The sequence below is a fragment of the Sylvia atricapilla genome, chromosome 6, assembly GCF_009819655.1.
Source record: "Sylvia atricapilla isolate bSylAtr1 chromosome 6, bSylAtr1.pri, whole genome shotgun sequence".
Taxonomy (NCBI): domain Eukaryota; kingdom Metazoa; phylum Chordata; class Aves; order Passeriformes; family Sylviidae; genus Sylvia; species Sylvia atricapilla.
This window is the reverse complement of record NC_089145.1, coordinates 49,944,948-49,960,653: the sequence shown is the minus strand read 5'-3', so window position 1 is coordinate 49,960,653 and position 15,706 is coordinate 49,944,948.

Below are 15,706 nucleotides of genomic sequence, written 5' to 3'. Positions count from 1 at the left end.
GCATTGTAAAATTTTAAACTAACCTAATCTGGAACATGTTATAGAATGTTCCTATAGGGCAAGTGAAATGACATACAGAATTAATCACAAAAGAATGCAAAGTTGCTTTAGCACACGAAAAGTGGATTTAATATCCCTATACACCATTTTTAAGGGATAATGTCAGAGCATATTCATGGAGCATATTCGTTTCACGACATGCCCCTCGAAATGCATTGTTTCACAACTACTTGAAACACAAAAGTACTTTTAGTCAGAAAAAACACCAGCATTTGAAACTACCTAGAATAAAAGTGATTAATTCATTTCAACCCTACATCGGATGAAAAAGAATCACTTTCATTAAACCATGCATAAATAACCTAAGTTAATGAGAAGAGATCTCAGTGGCCGGTTTTGTTTGCTCAAGCCTTGGCCCCAGCAACGCTCTGAAAGATCACCGCGGGCCGCTGACACCCGGCCACCGGCAGGAGAAACGCGCTCCGGCCGCTGCCGAGGAAAAGCCTCCCGAGGACACCAGCATCTCTGCCCGGAGCGAGGGCTGGGGATGCCTCTGACCACCGAGGGACCCCGGCAGCGCTCCCGTCATCGCCAGCCGAACTCCCCGAACTTTCCCAAGTCGCCTCCCCTCCCGCGACACTGCCCGCGGCGGGCGGGGGTCCCCGGCCTTACCTGGGGCTGCGGGCAGCACGAGGGGCAGCAGGCAGCAGCAGCAGCAGCAGCCGAGGATGCCGGCGGCACGCAGCCCCATGGCCGCGCCGGGCCCGCCGCGCTCCCCGGGAAGGCGGCAGCCCCCGCCCGCAGCGCCGGGCCGGGCCCACGGGGCGGCAGCAGGGAGGGACGGAGGGCGGGGAGGGCTGCCCGCCTCCACCCGCGGCCGGGGAGCTGCCCGCGGGGCCGGCCAGCCGCTGCCAGCGCCGCCGCTCAGAGCCGCGCTGATCCCCGGGGACGGGCGGAGGGGCCGCGCACCTCCAGCAGCTCCAGCGGCCCCAACACCTCCAGCACCTCCAGCTCCTCCAGCAGCTCCAGCAGCCCCAACACCTCCAGCAGCCCCAACACCTCCAGCACCTCCAGCAGCTCCAGCTCCTTCAGCAGCTCCAGCACCTTCAGCACCTCCAGCAGCTCAAGCAGCCCCAACACCTTCAGTAGCTCCAGCAGTTCCAGCAGCTCCAGCAGTTCCAGCAGCTCGGCTCCTGCCGCGGGAGAGGGGAGGAATCCTGTTAGGGACGCAGGAGAAGGGAGGTCTGGGGCGAGGGGGAGTGTTAAAGCACGCCTCTGGTCTCCTTAAAACTTCGTCTGGCTGTCCGCAAAAACCTAATTTGCGGCTTGTCATCAGAAATCTAAAGAATTCTCAGTCATTCCCATTAGAGCTCCAACACTTTCAGGAAAGACTCAGCGAAGGCAGGGAAAGTGTAATACCGTTTTGCTTCTGAGGCTTGAGGATTCAAAAACGAACTCACCAAAACGTCCCAAAGTGTACCTTTAGCAGTCACGGAACAAATCAAGAAAAATCATTACTTTTACCACGAGGCAATTTAAATTCCGCACTTTATTCTGTGACTCTACGTTTCTCTTTTATATCTCTTTATTCTTCCTCTGTGCTGTCCCTTAAGGAAATAGACTGGCTATTTCTTATTCTTTGTGTTCCTTCTAGTTCATTGTTTTCTTTTAAAGAAGTTCTGCCTGGTTTTTAGGATTCCTGAGAGACCTGTTTTTTGCCTGCTGATGCAGTGCTTTCTTCCACCAGACCTCACTTACTAATTTGCCTGCTTTTATGTGAAGCAACTAGAGATCCTTATACTATGGTGATAAAACCCCAATGGGCTTATTCAAGATTACCTGCTTGAAAATGCCCACTGGAAAGCACTCATTAGCTTCAGATTGTCCATGTAATGGTTTTTCAAGACAGTGAGGTCACGTAGGTTGTAAAAGTTTGTTGCTAGCAATGCTGCCTTTTAGTTTTAACCAAAAATGAAGGGAGTGAAGGACAGAAAAAGAGTAGAAAATGAAGGTGGGTTAAAAGAGAGCACTCAGGGAGTGAGGCGTGAGAGGCAGACACTGCTTCTTCGAGCCCTCCAGAAGTTTTGGTACCTTAGATAAACTATGCCTGTCCATAGGCACAGATTGCACCCATACCATTTCTGCTTGTCTTGCTTTCCTTTTACTGAAACATTACTTACAGTTTTGAAAAGATTGCTTTGCCTCACAGCTTTTGCTGTAGCTCACCAGGCCAAGTCTTGCTGTTGTGGTGATTTTTAGAGAATTAATTAATGTTTTATAGAAATACACGGTATAAAAACATTTCGAATCCAACAAATAAAGGTCGATTGGAAATCTGCAGCCTCTGCCGGGAACAGGGGAAGCAGTGCATTTGCAATAGAAAGAAGGGTGTCTCCACCAGGAGATGGGTCCTCTCTGAAGATGGAATTACCAATGATCCAGTGATCAACACCTGATGGAAATCTTATCTGCATTGGCCTGGGTGTGCATCCCAATGCAGAGTTCCCATAAATGCAATCAGATGTCCAGCTCTGCCTGGAAAACCATTCATCAAACTGGCAGATGAAGAAAAAAGAAATATGAATATGGAACAATGACTGAGTGGACAAAAGGATGAGGCAACCTTCTTTCTGGCTGAAAACCTGTATATAAACCGGGCTGCAAAAGGGAACTTTGTGAACGGGGGAGATCCGGCAGGACAGAGGCGGGATCTGAGGGTCCCCAGCACCGACCCCGGGCTCGGGGCTGACCTTTGCTTGTGGCTTTTCGAATTTCTATTTGGCAATGTTTCTCAATAAAATGGTTTATTGATGAAATTGGCTGATCACTTATTACACTGTGGTATTGTCAGTGGCACCCTAGAGAATGTGGAGTGCTAATGATGACTGCTTAATCCTTTACTCTTGCTCTTCTGTGAGCCTCTGCTTCTGTAGGGTAAATATTAGCAATTCTTTGTTCACTTTGCTTTTTTGTTTTTAGCTATTTGCTCACACTCGGGTTGTGATAGGCCCGAGGTTGCTTATTCTTCCCTTAGGTGGCAAGTTCTCTGCTTGCTGATGTAGAAGCCCTGCTATGTTAGACCTTTTTTGCATTTTTGGACAGAGAGATAACCTGGGTAGTTAAAAGGGTTCCAAGCATTCTGTGATTTCTGTGATATTCCAATAAGATCATAACTATTAAAGGAAGGCTTTAATATTTCTGCCTTCTATCCTAGAAATTTCTCCTTGTATTCTTCATTCTTCAGACCTTAAGAGTAAAGAATCTGCAGAATTCGTAGGCTTTATTCGTACTCTCATCAATGTCAAATTATCTTCTCTAATTTGCATTGTAAATAGAGGCTCTGACATAAAATGACACATTTCTTCTATTTTCTGGGATAACTACCAAATACCTGCTGTATTGTTCAAAATTGACACCTTACAAAAAATCATTAGGAAAGTCTGGTTCTCACAATGCTATGTACAATGTTTTAATGGCCATTGCAAATTCAATTATTTTGCTCTTCTTGCTTCTCAGACTTTTTTTAATAGATACACTGTAAGCAAAAACTACCTACATTTTAGAACAACTCTCTTACTCTCTTGTAGGGATGCCTCTTAGATTCCTGGAAACAGGAAAAATCTCCATTTTCCCATCTCTTCTACTTTCTTCAACTGTTATCTAAACAAGACTTGCTAATTTTATTTCTAAGAGGTCATAATACTTTTCTTTTAGAGTATAGTCTATCTGTTGGAACAGAATCTGCCCAGACACTAATCCAAAAATATTTTCGAAACAGAAACCCAGCATTCTGTAAGTCCAGGCTTATTCTCATCTCTCTCTTCCTTCCACCTGAGTAAACCAAGCTGAAAATCATTTTCACTTGACTGGTTTACCACTGAAAACACTCTGATCCAAATATCCATCATCTTCACAATACTTCTTGAAAAATACAGTAACTGTGTTCTGTGTTTCAGCTCTTAGTGATTTCTACTCAATATAACCTTATGTTTTTTTCCTTTTTGGGCCTTTCCATTAGAAATTGGAAAGGAAAGAATCTCATGTAATAGATGTCTAGGTCACCATCCACTGGATGGAGATCATCCATTTTTCACCTAAAAATACTTGAGTGGTGAGTACACATTGAGAAGCACTGGTCTAGTGATCTCCTAACTGTGATTACTGGGAAACAGAGAGATCAATGGAAATCTTGGGAAATTTCCATTGGAACTTAGTTTAGGAATCAGGGGCATCAGATCATCTAAGAAATTGAAAGCAACAATTCAATCCAGAAAAATGTCTTTAAGGATCCTGGTCCAGAAGCTAATACAATATTTCATTTGTTCCAAGAAAATGGCACACAACTATCCCTCATTGTTAGACAGGAACAAGAAACATGTTCAAGGACTGAGATATTGGAAAAGGCAGACCGAGACTGAGAATTTAACTTGGCAAGAACTTCCTTTTGTACATTGAACATAGAGTCAGAATTCTTCATCCTTCTGCTCGGCAACATGCAAGCAACTTCACAAAGTCTGAGAATGCAGAAGCAACAAGAAATCCTTGAAATTATGTCCTGGCTAGGAGTTCTTGTATTCCCAAGGTTCTGTTTGCCTACTACTCTATCACTTTTTGACTGGAGAGAAGTACAATCACATTTTTATTTCACTGTTGCAAGAATCTGAGGCTGGAGAATCTGCATTATCAAGTGTCAAGAAACACAAAGCAATTAATTGGTATTACAGCTCCTGAAGGTCCCTGAAAACTCTGGTAGCTGGAGTCTGAGATATCAGTAGTGTCACAAAGAAACCGTAAACCAAATGAGACCTCACATGAGGGGGTGAAATAAAAGTGTAAGGAAAAAATATCAATTACAAGGCAGTGCCAACGGTCTGGCATTTTGTGAATTACTGTATCAGAAGCTATCAGTGGAGACATTTTTCTTTGATCCCTTGGAGTGATCTCATCAGCCGTGAATATACACCGGCATAAAGTTTTAGAGTCTGTTACCTGGTTTTACAAGTTTGTACTCAATGACTGGCGCTGTGCATTTAAAAGAAAGCTCATCAGATGCAGCTGGAGCTCTTAGGAACTATTTTTCACTCTTTCTATAAGGCTGTTCTGTCCTTAGGTGTGCTGGGACTAGATGGGCTGAACCAGCCTAGAAACTTGCTGAGTTTGAGCAGAGCATCCTCTCTTTCCTGGCCCTCTAACCCCTGCCATGTCCCAGAGACACACTGGCATTTGTCCCCCCATGCCAGCTTGACTTGTGTGCCTCTGGCTTCTCAGTGAGCTGACTCAGTGCACCGTGCTGGCAGGTGACTGACAAGAAAAGCACGAAATTATTTCTGCTGTCACCGTACCCTTTTCAAATACATGTTTCTGTGCTTGCAAAAGACAACAGGCGCATGCCTGCAAACATCACTGAGGAGACAGGCACCTCGTACATCACATTCTGGCTGTATCATTGCCAGAAAGTTTTTCTTCACTCAATAGATTTCACTGCACACAGAAGTTGCAGCTATCACCAGTGAGCTAGAGATTGCCAAATTATATATTTTGCAGCCTGGTAGCTTTTCTCCATTGGAATGGTAGCCAAAATGTGTAGAGCTAAAATATACAGAAATAATTTGCAGGAGTTAAAGCCAGACTTGTTCCCTTGCCTAGTACTGAAAATCCTCACAGCCTCCCTCTCTAACTATTGTCAAAGCAGTAGCTCAGTGCTATCTATTACCCAATTACCATAGCAGAGAACTGTGCCAGCTGTTTTGGAAAGTACATTATATGAAATCTTGGCTGCTTTAAAGACTGAGGCAAAACTTCTGTCACTAGAGCAGCTTTCTACTCTCTGTAGCAGACTTGATAAAAAAATAGATGTGATTTTCCCCCTTCTCTGTGTTAGGGATGTCAGAGATTTTGCCATCCCTGAGATCATAGTCTAGCCCTGCTTTGATACTTTAAAGAAATAGACATAAATGTACACATTTGAAATATTCAGTAAGATTCTGTATTCAAAGTCTTTACTCTGTCAGGTGCTTGAGCTTAGCAATTGAAACACAGGGTCAAGAAAATACTACATAAAAAGCAAAGCAAGACAACAGCAAAAAACTTTATGTTTCTAGTAGTTTTTCCATCCCACTATTCACAGCATAAAAGATGAGAAACTGGAGGGGCATAGGCATAAAATAAAATATATTTAAAAAACCATGATTCTACCACTAATGCAAACAAAAATGAAATCTTATCCGAAGCTGTTACAAAAAAAAAAAAAATACACATGCTTTTAAAGAAATCTAAGCAAAGGCATTTTTCAAAAATCTGGAAGTGTATCACTGTCATTTTGTATTGTAGCAGTGGGGTGCCTCTTCTTGAAGTATAGAATAACATAAAGAGTTATAGAATATAGAATAATATGCCCATTAAATGACAGTATGAGAATCAAGACTAGATTTTTTAGTATAAAAACAGAGAAATTATAAAAGCTTGATCCATCATGATGTGTGAAACCAGGAAAGACAAAAATGCAAAAACTTGTAGTAGACAGAAGTAATGGCCAGTACTGCACTTGGATGAAAGATTAATTTCGCCTGGATATACAGACACTTTCTTCTAATACTATGGTTGATCAGACAGTATGAAAATTTGTCACCAGAGTAGAGGCAAAATAATTAATTAGGTGTCTTTAAGGGAAAGTTAAGTACACTTATGAGGAGTGTAATACAAAGCTTGCTTGAAGCAGGTGTTTGGATTAGGTTATCCAAGATGTCTCTTTCAAAGCCATCACTTATGGTCCTAGGATATCTTTTGGTCAGGCAAACATTCCCTTGCAAACTGATGTTAAAAAAAGCCTGAATCCTAGGGATTTTGAAAAGGTATTTGACAGCCTAACTGATGTCAATAGTAATTAAGAAGTTTTTTATCATTATGCATCCAACACATTTAATGTGCTATACCAACCTGGAGATGCAGGTTCAATTTGTAAATCACATCACCTTGTTATGTTTTATTTTTTGCAGTGTGAAAGCTTTGGTGCAGTGAATACAAGTGTAGATTCTTAATAGTCAGCCAGATAACAAAACAGGTTTTTTGGCTTTGTTAGTAGTATTGCATCTTAAAATATATTTTTAATTACTTGCCTGAGGCTAGAAAAACAATTTTACTTCCTACATAAAACATAACTAGATCTGCGACTAAGGTTCTGGACAGGGGCTGGCTGTGTGTACAAAGGGTAGAAAGCAAAAGAGGGAAAAACAGTCTCTCTATTAAGGCACAATGTTCTTATGGTTTTGTGAATTGACAGACTAAATTATTCTGTCTTCTGGCTGGAAGGGGTATTTATAAAGAAAAATCGACAGTACACTGTGAGACAGATATATATCAAAATGAAAAGCTTAGTTTTATCTTCATGGAGCTCAAGATGATAGAGAACCATCAAGGATTGAATTTTTGAGAGGGGAGGAATATTCGACATTGAACCACTGTTCAGGTCTTTTGGAAAATTGTCCACATCTGAATAATCCACAAAGACGAAGCATTGCCATATATATCTGAGTGTGTGTAAAATCTATTTAAATTCAGTCTTTGTAAAAGTTCTCTCTCTATGCTAGCTATATATATATAGAATGGACAGGAAAAGAAAGATAAGTAGGAGAAGTATATAACAGAAAAATAAATACATCAATAAATATCCTATAAAATTGTCACTTATCAAAAAAGAGTTAGAGGTACTCTGACAATGTACAGCTTTTACATTCCAAAAACTCCAGTGTATTCTGATACTAACAGTTTCAACCTGAACTCTAATACCTAGAGGAGCTTGCTGTTTTTAAAGATTTGAACTGGCCCTGATGGAGGCTTTAGGTGGCAAAAAATAAATGAAAACGAATCCACATGCCTTTCTAGACTCATTACTGCTGTCAGAACTCTAGTTGTTATTCAGTCTTTGATTTTGTCTTGATCTCAGCTGGATTTTTTGCAAACTACAGAAGCAAGCTATTATTTTCAGTCTTAGTGCTTTCTCTGATTTTGAGCCATTTTAAGGGAAAGATGTTGCATTTACTTCCATTATATACAAGCTGTAACAGATCCATTGCTGTTATTTATACACCCTCACATATGGGTATGTTCTGCTGATTCCATCACATGCCAAAAATGTTTCCGGTGTTTTTGATTTGTTTTTCTTTTGACAAAGAGACAGGATCACTCCTCTACCCTGTGTTGTTTGGGGGGTTGTTTTTTGTTCAGCTTTCACCAAAATGTATGTTTATTTTCTCAAATTTCTGGGTCTTTTTTAAAAATGCATCCACTAATTCTACAAATCAAGTGAACTTAACTCTGTCATAGTCCCTTTTCATGGTTTTTTTTTAGTTCTCCCCTCTTATATTGTAAACATGTCTGTACAATTCTTTCCTTTTCCATACTGTTTCTAATTAGTTTTTCTTCTGCTACTTTTTTAATGTGATGTCTTATCATTATGGTTTTCATTCCTCTCTCTAATGATATTGTTAAGCAATAAAATGGATCCTAAACTACGTTCTATTTGCATTATTATGGTTACCATGCATTTTTTCTAGGTCTATTTAATCTTTAATTTGTTACAGGATGCTACATAACCATTGCTTGAAAATGATCAATTTTGATGTAATTTCTACTGTTCTCTCCTGGGTAAGGGACACATGAAGAAATTGCCTCAAGAGTATCATTCTACTTGTAAATGTGAGGACAAGATTTTATAACAATTGGTGCCATAAAAATAATTATTTGAGAATTAAAAAATACCCACCAAACCAGAAGGAATATCTGAGGGGAATAATAAAGTAGAATATACAGAAGCAGTCCTTATTGCTGTAGCCAGAATCTCTTTCCCTCAGTCTAGCATCAAGGCCAAGAAAAACAGAGATTGGCAATTTGTCAACCCTTTATACACAAGTAATATCAAGAAAGTAATTTTCATGAAGATATACAATCTGTTTCCTTTGGTTCAGTTCATGTCTCAGCTCTGCACTTCCCAAGATTTTTTTTTTTCTTTCTAGCCTTATCTTGAAAGAATTTTCATGTGAAGGACAACCATTTGTTAATGATGCCACAATAATATATTTTAAATTGCTAATGGTGGTAAACACTTGCAGTCAGGAAGACTGAAAATTTTTGCATAACAAAAAGCATGACTTTTTGCCCTGCAATTCCAGTGTCAGATCTAAGATAATCTGTAACTTTGGAAATGCCAATTTTCAGTGAAAAATTTTCAATGAAATGAATTAATTACTTTGGAAAATTTATCCAGTACTTAGTACATATTAATGTAGAATGCTCAGTGATAGGAATTATTTTATAAAGCATGGTTTGAGATTAATGTTAGAAATTAATTAAGCAAGAATGTAATTGTTGCTGTGCCTGAAACACCTTCATTCCTTAGTGGTAAAGATTAAGTGACGTGGCCAAAGCAAGGCTGAATAAACTGTGCTTTGTTTCTTCCCAGCTCAGGTCTGACTAATAGGATTTTTTGCAAATCATATAAAGGTAAACTTGATAAGCAAGAATGAGTTTGCTGAGATCCTGCTTTTGCACTGGTTTGTTGTTGGTTCCATTTCACAGAAAGGCTGAGGCACTGAGAAATAAAGTAGCTAGTTCAAACTCACACTAGTGGCTAAGTCAGGTATGCATGATTAGATCTTCTGCATTCCTCTTTCTTCTTCTTCTTCTTATTATTATATTCAATAATAGGAACCTTAATAAGGTACACTTTTGGCATGAACCACAGACTGGGAAAGAGGAAGAAAGAAATTAGGCGTAAAAGGAAAAGGAGATATTTGGTACGGACCATGTAAAAAATTGGAACGAAATGCAGAATTCCCTTGCATTCTGAATTTCCAATGATGGCTATTGGCAAGGGAAATACTGGTTCTTTGTGTGAGAAGTGGGCACACTCTCAGTTTCCTGAACTAATATGAACTATGGATTTTTCTGCTCATGCTCTAGGAACAATGATATTTTTATGTCTGTCTTCTATAATCTTTATTGCTGCTAGCATGAACTATGGTAGCTATACCTTGCTCACTCTTTTAGGTCTTCCATAAACTAATTAAATGTTTCATCTGCATACTTCTTGTGAATCTGAATGTATGCACAATTATGATATTTCTCTTCCAAGTGCAATAATCCTCAGGCATTTTGTTCAAATGTGTAATTTTCCCACTATTCCCTTTGAATCTTCAAACAGAAATGTGTCATAAATCTTCTGAATCCTGTTCTCCTGCATAATGCAATAACATTGAATCACTTAGTTTTCTGATTTAGTAGTGTTCACCATTACTACCATGCAGATTTTGGTCCAGTCTCCCTGTTATATCTTATGAAATTAAATTTGTAGATGATGGTAAAACAGTAGACACAAGAGGCCTTTGGGAACTGGAAACAGAATAAAGAGTCTGTAATATACTACATGATTGCTGGCTTGCATTTTGCTGACTATAGGTAAAAACCTCCAGTGACAAGGAAGAGAATAAATAGCTGTCCCTTGAACTGCAGCTTTGGAAAACAGTGTAGAGCAGGTCTGATATGAAAGACAGGATAGTGCTTTCCATTATGTTTTCATAATTGCAGAAAACTACTGATTTTTTTTTCTGATAAGAGCAGTGTATTTTATTGCTTTTTCATCTGCTTGTGTCTTTCTTATGTGTTTGTGTGTTATTTTTATAGCTGTGTCTTACTTAGAGTATATAAATTTCTTTGTTCAAGGGCTGTCTTTTTACACTGCATTTCTAAAATACCAGTCCCTGTGATGAGCTCCTAGGAATTTTGACAATACTTAGATGATGTAACATCTGTGTTGCATTAGAGATTTTGCTACTGCCATCAGGGCTGTAGTCTGACTACACAGGGGACTTAAGATGAAGATAGAGAGATACTTAGAAAAAAATGTGAAAGAACACAATAATGAAAGCAGGACAACAAATTAGGGCACAACCACAACAAAATGACATGATCACGATTATCCAGGAAAGAATTCACTATCCCCATGACTGAGGGATCGGGCTTTCTTGTTGCTTCAGCATTTGTTTGTGTCTGTTGGAGAAAGTAAGAGAACGTACAAAACTTTTGTAATGTTATATTATTATATTGCTTTTGAGACTGAAAAGTCAAGCCCTCAACAGATGGGAAATGATACAAGAATTAAGACCCACAAGCAAACTTAATTTGGCTTTTTGTGATTATGCTTTCTAATTCCATCTGCAATCTCATCGTTGCATACTGTGTTTTTTCATGGTGCATCTGCCTGATTGAGTGCTCACTTTTTAAATAGCTTTGCAGTATTTTGTTTACTCATGTGGCTCCTGTGCTTTACCTCTTGCATTTTTTAAAACCTGTTCTAAAGAGCTGAACTTTTTCTGAGACTTCTCGTGCTATTTGTATTAACATCCAACCGCTACAAAAAAAAAAAAAAAAAAAAAAAAAAGAAAAAAAAAAAAAAGAAAAAGAAATGAGCATATTTTCAGAGCATAAAATAAGGCAGTACTAGTACACCCAATCTGGAGGACAGAGAAACAAAAGATGTAAAAAAAGCCCAGTTCCTGCTTGTTCTGTGTTGCCAATGGAAGACTTTTTTTCAGTGCATTTAGCACATTAGACATTCAAATCACAGCTCTCAAAGACATGAAAGGCAATGGTGAAAGCACAACACCTTATCAATTCAGGCTCAAGTGAGAGACCAGGATAATAAGTAGATGTAATTGCCACACGTGGATTGTTTGGCTTCGGCAACTTGCCTGGCATCATCAGCAATATCATGGAGAGCGGCATGATAGAACATAATTCTGTAGAAGTTTTCAGCAGAGGTCAGTCTTTCTCCTCCTGCTCCCCTCTGTACGGAGCTTCTGTGGACTGGGCACCTTTCACAGCACAGCTGTAGCTTGTTTTCACAACATACTGTTTGTTCCATTACACTGAGCCCTGATTCCTGCTGCAATTAAAGTGCATGACATTCATGTAAACCTTCCACCATAAAAAGCCATACAAGTGGGTTGAAAAAAGATTGCAGAGAGAAATGCAAGAAGTGCATTGCCAGTGTTTTGTGAGCTTCATGATACTTTAAAAGTACTGCAGCTAATATTCTGACTTCTGCTGTTTTTGATGGCTCGTTTTTGAAGCAGAAACAGGAGCAGAATATCCCATAATGTGATATCAGCCTGGTGTCCTCATGGTTTGCCTTCATGTTTGCAACAATTACAGCTACTTCACTGAGTTCTGCAGCTTGAAGCTGGTGAGGTAATTCTCAGTCATGGCAGATGGTCATTGTTGGTGAAGCAATGGGAGCCTTTGCTGAGGAGTTTTACACATTTTTGCTGAGAGCATGTGAATGGTGAGACATGAATTTTTAATTCCATTCCAGGCATAGTTCTTGCTGTTTCTCCTTAAGATCAATCCTTTCTGCTCCATGTTTGCAGCATTTCTTCATCAGAGTATTTTACAGCTCAGTCTCTGTTATGCTTTCCTGGATTTCTCACATCTGTGTTCCTTTAGAAACATTCCCATTTTCTCCTTTCCTAGACTTCATGCTGTTCCTCTCCTTCAGTCCTCACGCTCCACCATTGCTCTCTGGGCAGCTGAACCTCTCCATTTACTTCTCTTCTCACTCTCTTTGGCTTTCTCCTGTACCTTCCTGTTCTTGCCTAAGTGGCTCTTCATCTGCAAATCTGCACCTTGCACTATTTCACTGCAGAGTCCCTTCCCACAATCTGCTTGCCCATCCAGTCCCAGTTCACCAGTATCTGGGACTGTCATAAAATCCAGAGCCCTTCATGTTTCTTCTCATTTCTTCACCCTCCTAAAACATCTACTCATTGGCTTTGAGCCATCTTTTTCTTCTACAGGAAAGATGAGAAGGGACTCAGTGTCAGGGTGTGTGGGGATAAGGGGTAATGTCTTAAACCGATAGAGGGTAGACTCAGATTAAATAGAAGGAAGAATTCTTTACTATGAGGGCAATAAGGCACTGGCACAGGTTTCCCAGAGAAGTGGACGTTGCATCCCTAGGAGTATTCAAGGTCATTTGGATGGGGTTTTGAGCAATGTAGTCTAGTGGAAGTTGTCCCTGCCCATGGCAGGGGTGTTGGAGCTTCATGATCCTTAAGGTCTCTCCCAACCTTTATCATTTTATGATTCAGTGATTCTGCTCATCATCTTATACTCATCTTCTCATCTACTGGTCTTGAGTTTCCTCTTGATCCAACTTCCATCTCTAGTCTGCTTACCTTTTTCAGACTATCTCAGTCTCATCATCTCCTTGGGGAAAACTGCACTTCAGTCTCTGGCCTGCAACAAGTGCAGAATAGACAATACCTGTTGAGGTCTTATCTTGCAAACATTAAGAATTTTCTCTTGAGATGCACAAATGACAATTTTTTCGGGGGTTATATCTTATTTGGAAATTAACAAATGCTCATAATTAAAATAGAATCATGCTCTGAAGAAAACTGCAGCAGGTCCTGATACACTGCATATCCTGCTCTTTACCGTGGGGATAGGGAAAAGTGTGGGAAATTTGTTTAAATTTTTTAATAATTGCCATAATTTTGGCCCATGTCCATGTCAAACTTATCTCAAATCTTGGTAACATTTAATGAATTTTGGCTGACAGTAAACTTCAAGAAAATAATTTCTTCATCCAGATGTCTGGCACAAACAATTCCAGCTGGAATAGCTGTAAACTTGATTAAGTTCTCATCTGTCTGAAAGCAAAGCCCTATGAGAGAATGATCTTGCAGTATGAAATATGGGTGATTCATAAACAGTCCTATCAGAAGCTGTGGAGAGTGGCAGGGTGAGTGTGAGCCTACAGCATCACCAAGGCAGAAGATGAAGTTTCAGCAAAGAGTTGTTACAGAGCACAGAATGGGAATGGGAAGAACTGTGAGGAAGGAGAATAAGAACAAGACTGGAGCACTGAGGAAAGCACAGGGCAGACATAGCTGGAAGAAAGCAGTGTTCAAGAGACACAGCACTTTGCAATCCTCATAGAACTCCCTCATCCACCTGTCCTACTGAATCTCCACATTGCCCAGGTATTCCATCATGAGACTTGGCCATGCCCACTTTACTGCCATTGTTTTAGTAGTGTGTTTCTTGCTATTATCTAGTAATATATAGGAGGAGACCGTTACTGTTTCTTTGGAGTTGCTTTTGCTCCTGAGCTCTTGTCTACCCACTGAGCTCATGGACCTGGGTGCATGTCCCTGGGCAGGCACACAGGCCCAGTGCTTCCCCAAGAGGTGCCATGCCCAAAGCAGATTGGGAAGGAAGCTTGGCTCAGTCTTGCAGAAGCTCAGAGACACATTCCTGCTCATGCTGTGTTTCTGTCACACACCGTGGAACAATGGGAGTGAACAGGAGTGGGATGACCCATTTGTTTGGTTGCCATGACAATGTTACCCAGTGCAGAATGCTGCTCTGAGCAGCCGTGCAGCTTGGCTGCTGTGGGATGATGATACTCTGAAAAAATAATGTAAGAGAGTTGGCCATTGTCATTTCCCTGCACTGCATTGACCTCTGCAAGATGAAAGGTACAGCTCAGTGACAGAGGTCTGCTCGCAGAATACAGCATTTGTTTGAACAGAGGGTTACGTTTTTTTTCTGAAGAGGCATTGCATGGATGATATGGAGATTTATTTATTTATTTTAATTTCTAATGGGGGTAGTTTAATTTCTAATGCTGCAAATAAATACCTAAGGAAACCAACAGTGTCTTACAGATGTAGGGGCAGAACTGTATTCACATTGCAGCAGAAAGTATACTCTCTCTGGAGCGGAAGCTGCTGAGCTCTGTAAGTGGATATGCATTGGAAACATGTATGGATATACCTGAGGTCTGAATTAGAATGGTAGATAAAGTCTGTTCTGTATTTGACAGAGATGAAATAGGCAGCTCTTGTTCTCCCTACCATGAGCAACTACCTCAGCTGGCGTAGAAAGGAAAAAAAAAATACTTCACCTCCAGCTTATTTTCACCCAGAGATAACTCTCTTCAAAGAAATGCTGGTTTCTCAAATGCAAACCACACAAGATATATGCTTTTAAAAGTTTTACTGAGTGTTTGAGGCATTTTTATATACCTTACTCAATGTTGCAGCTTGCTACAAGATAAATAATGTCTTTTTTTCTTTAATTTTGTGCTTTGTTTTAGAAGGGCTTATTATATTGTTATTATTACTGTTATTAAGGATGAGAACAATACTTCGTATTGCTGTAGAACTTATATATTCAAAACTAGAGTCTTGTACCAGGCTCTGTACATACTTGCCTATTTTTATTTAAATAACCATAGGAATTCTTTTCAAAATGTATGTTAGTGAGCAAGTATATAATGTATCCCTCTAGATGAGATGTAATTTATTTCTATTCTTCAGGAGATTTGGGAATACACATCCGTTCCTGTTACTGGGAGGGATGTGCTTTGCAAATGTCTATTCCCTTGAAAAGAGCAGCTCTTGGCAACAGGTGATTTCCCTGTGTAACACTGTTTTTTTTGCTGTTAACAAGTTTGTCTCTCCTTGGAATTTTGGCTCAAATTGGCTCAAAAACAATGTCAAAGCAATGTGTTGCACACACACACACACACACACGTAAGAGATGAAATAATGAAGACTTGTATTTGGGTTTCTCCTTAGTCTACATGAATATTTTCACTTACCAGTTTGACCTGCTTTTCAAGAATGAAGAGCTTCTCTGCCTT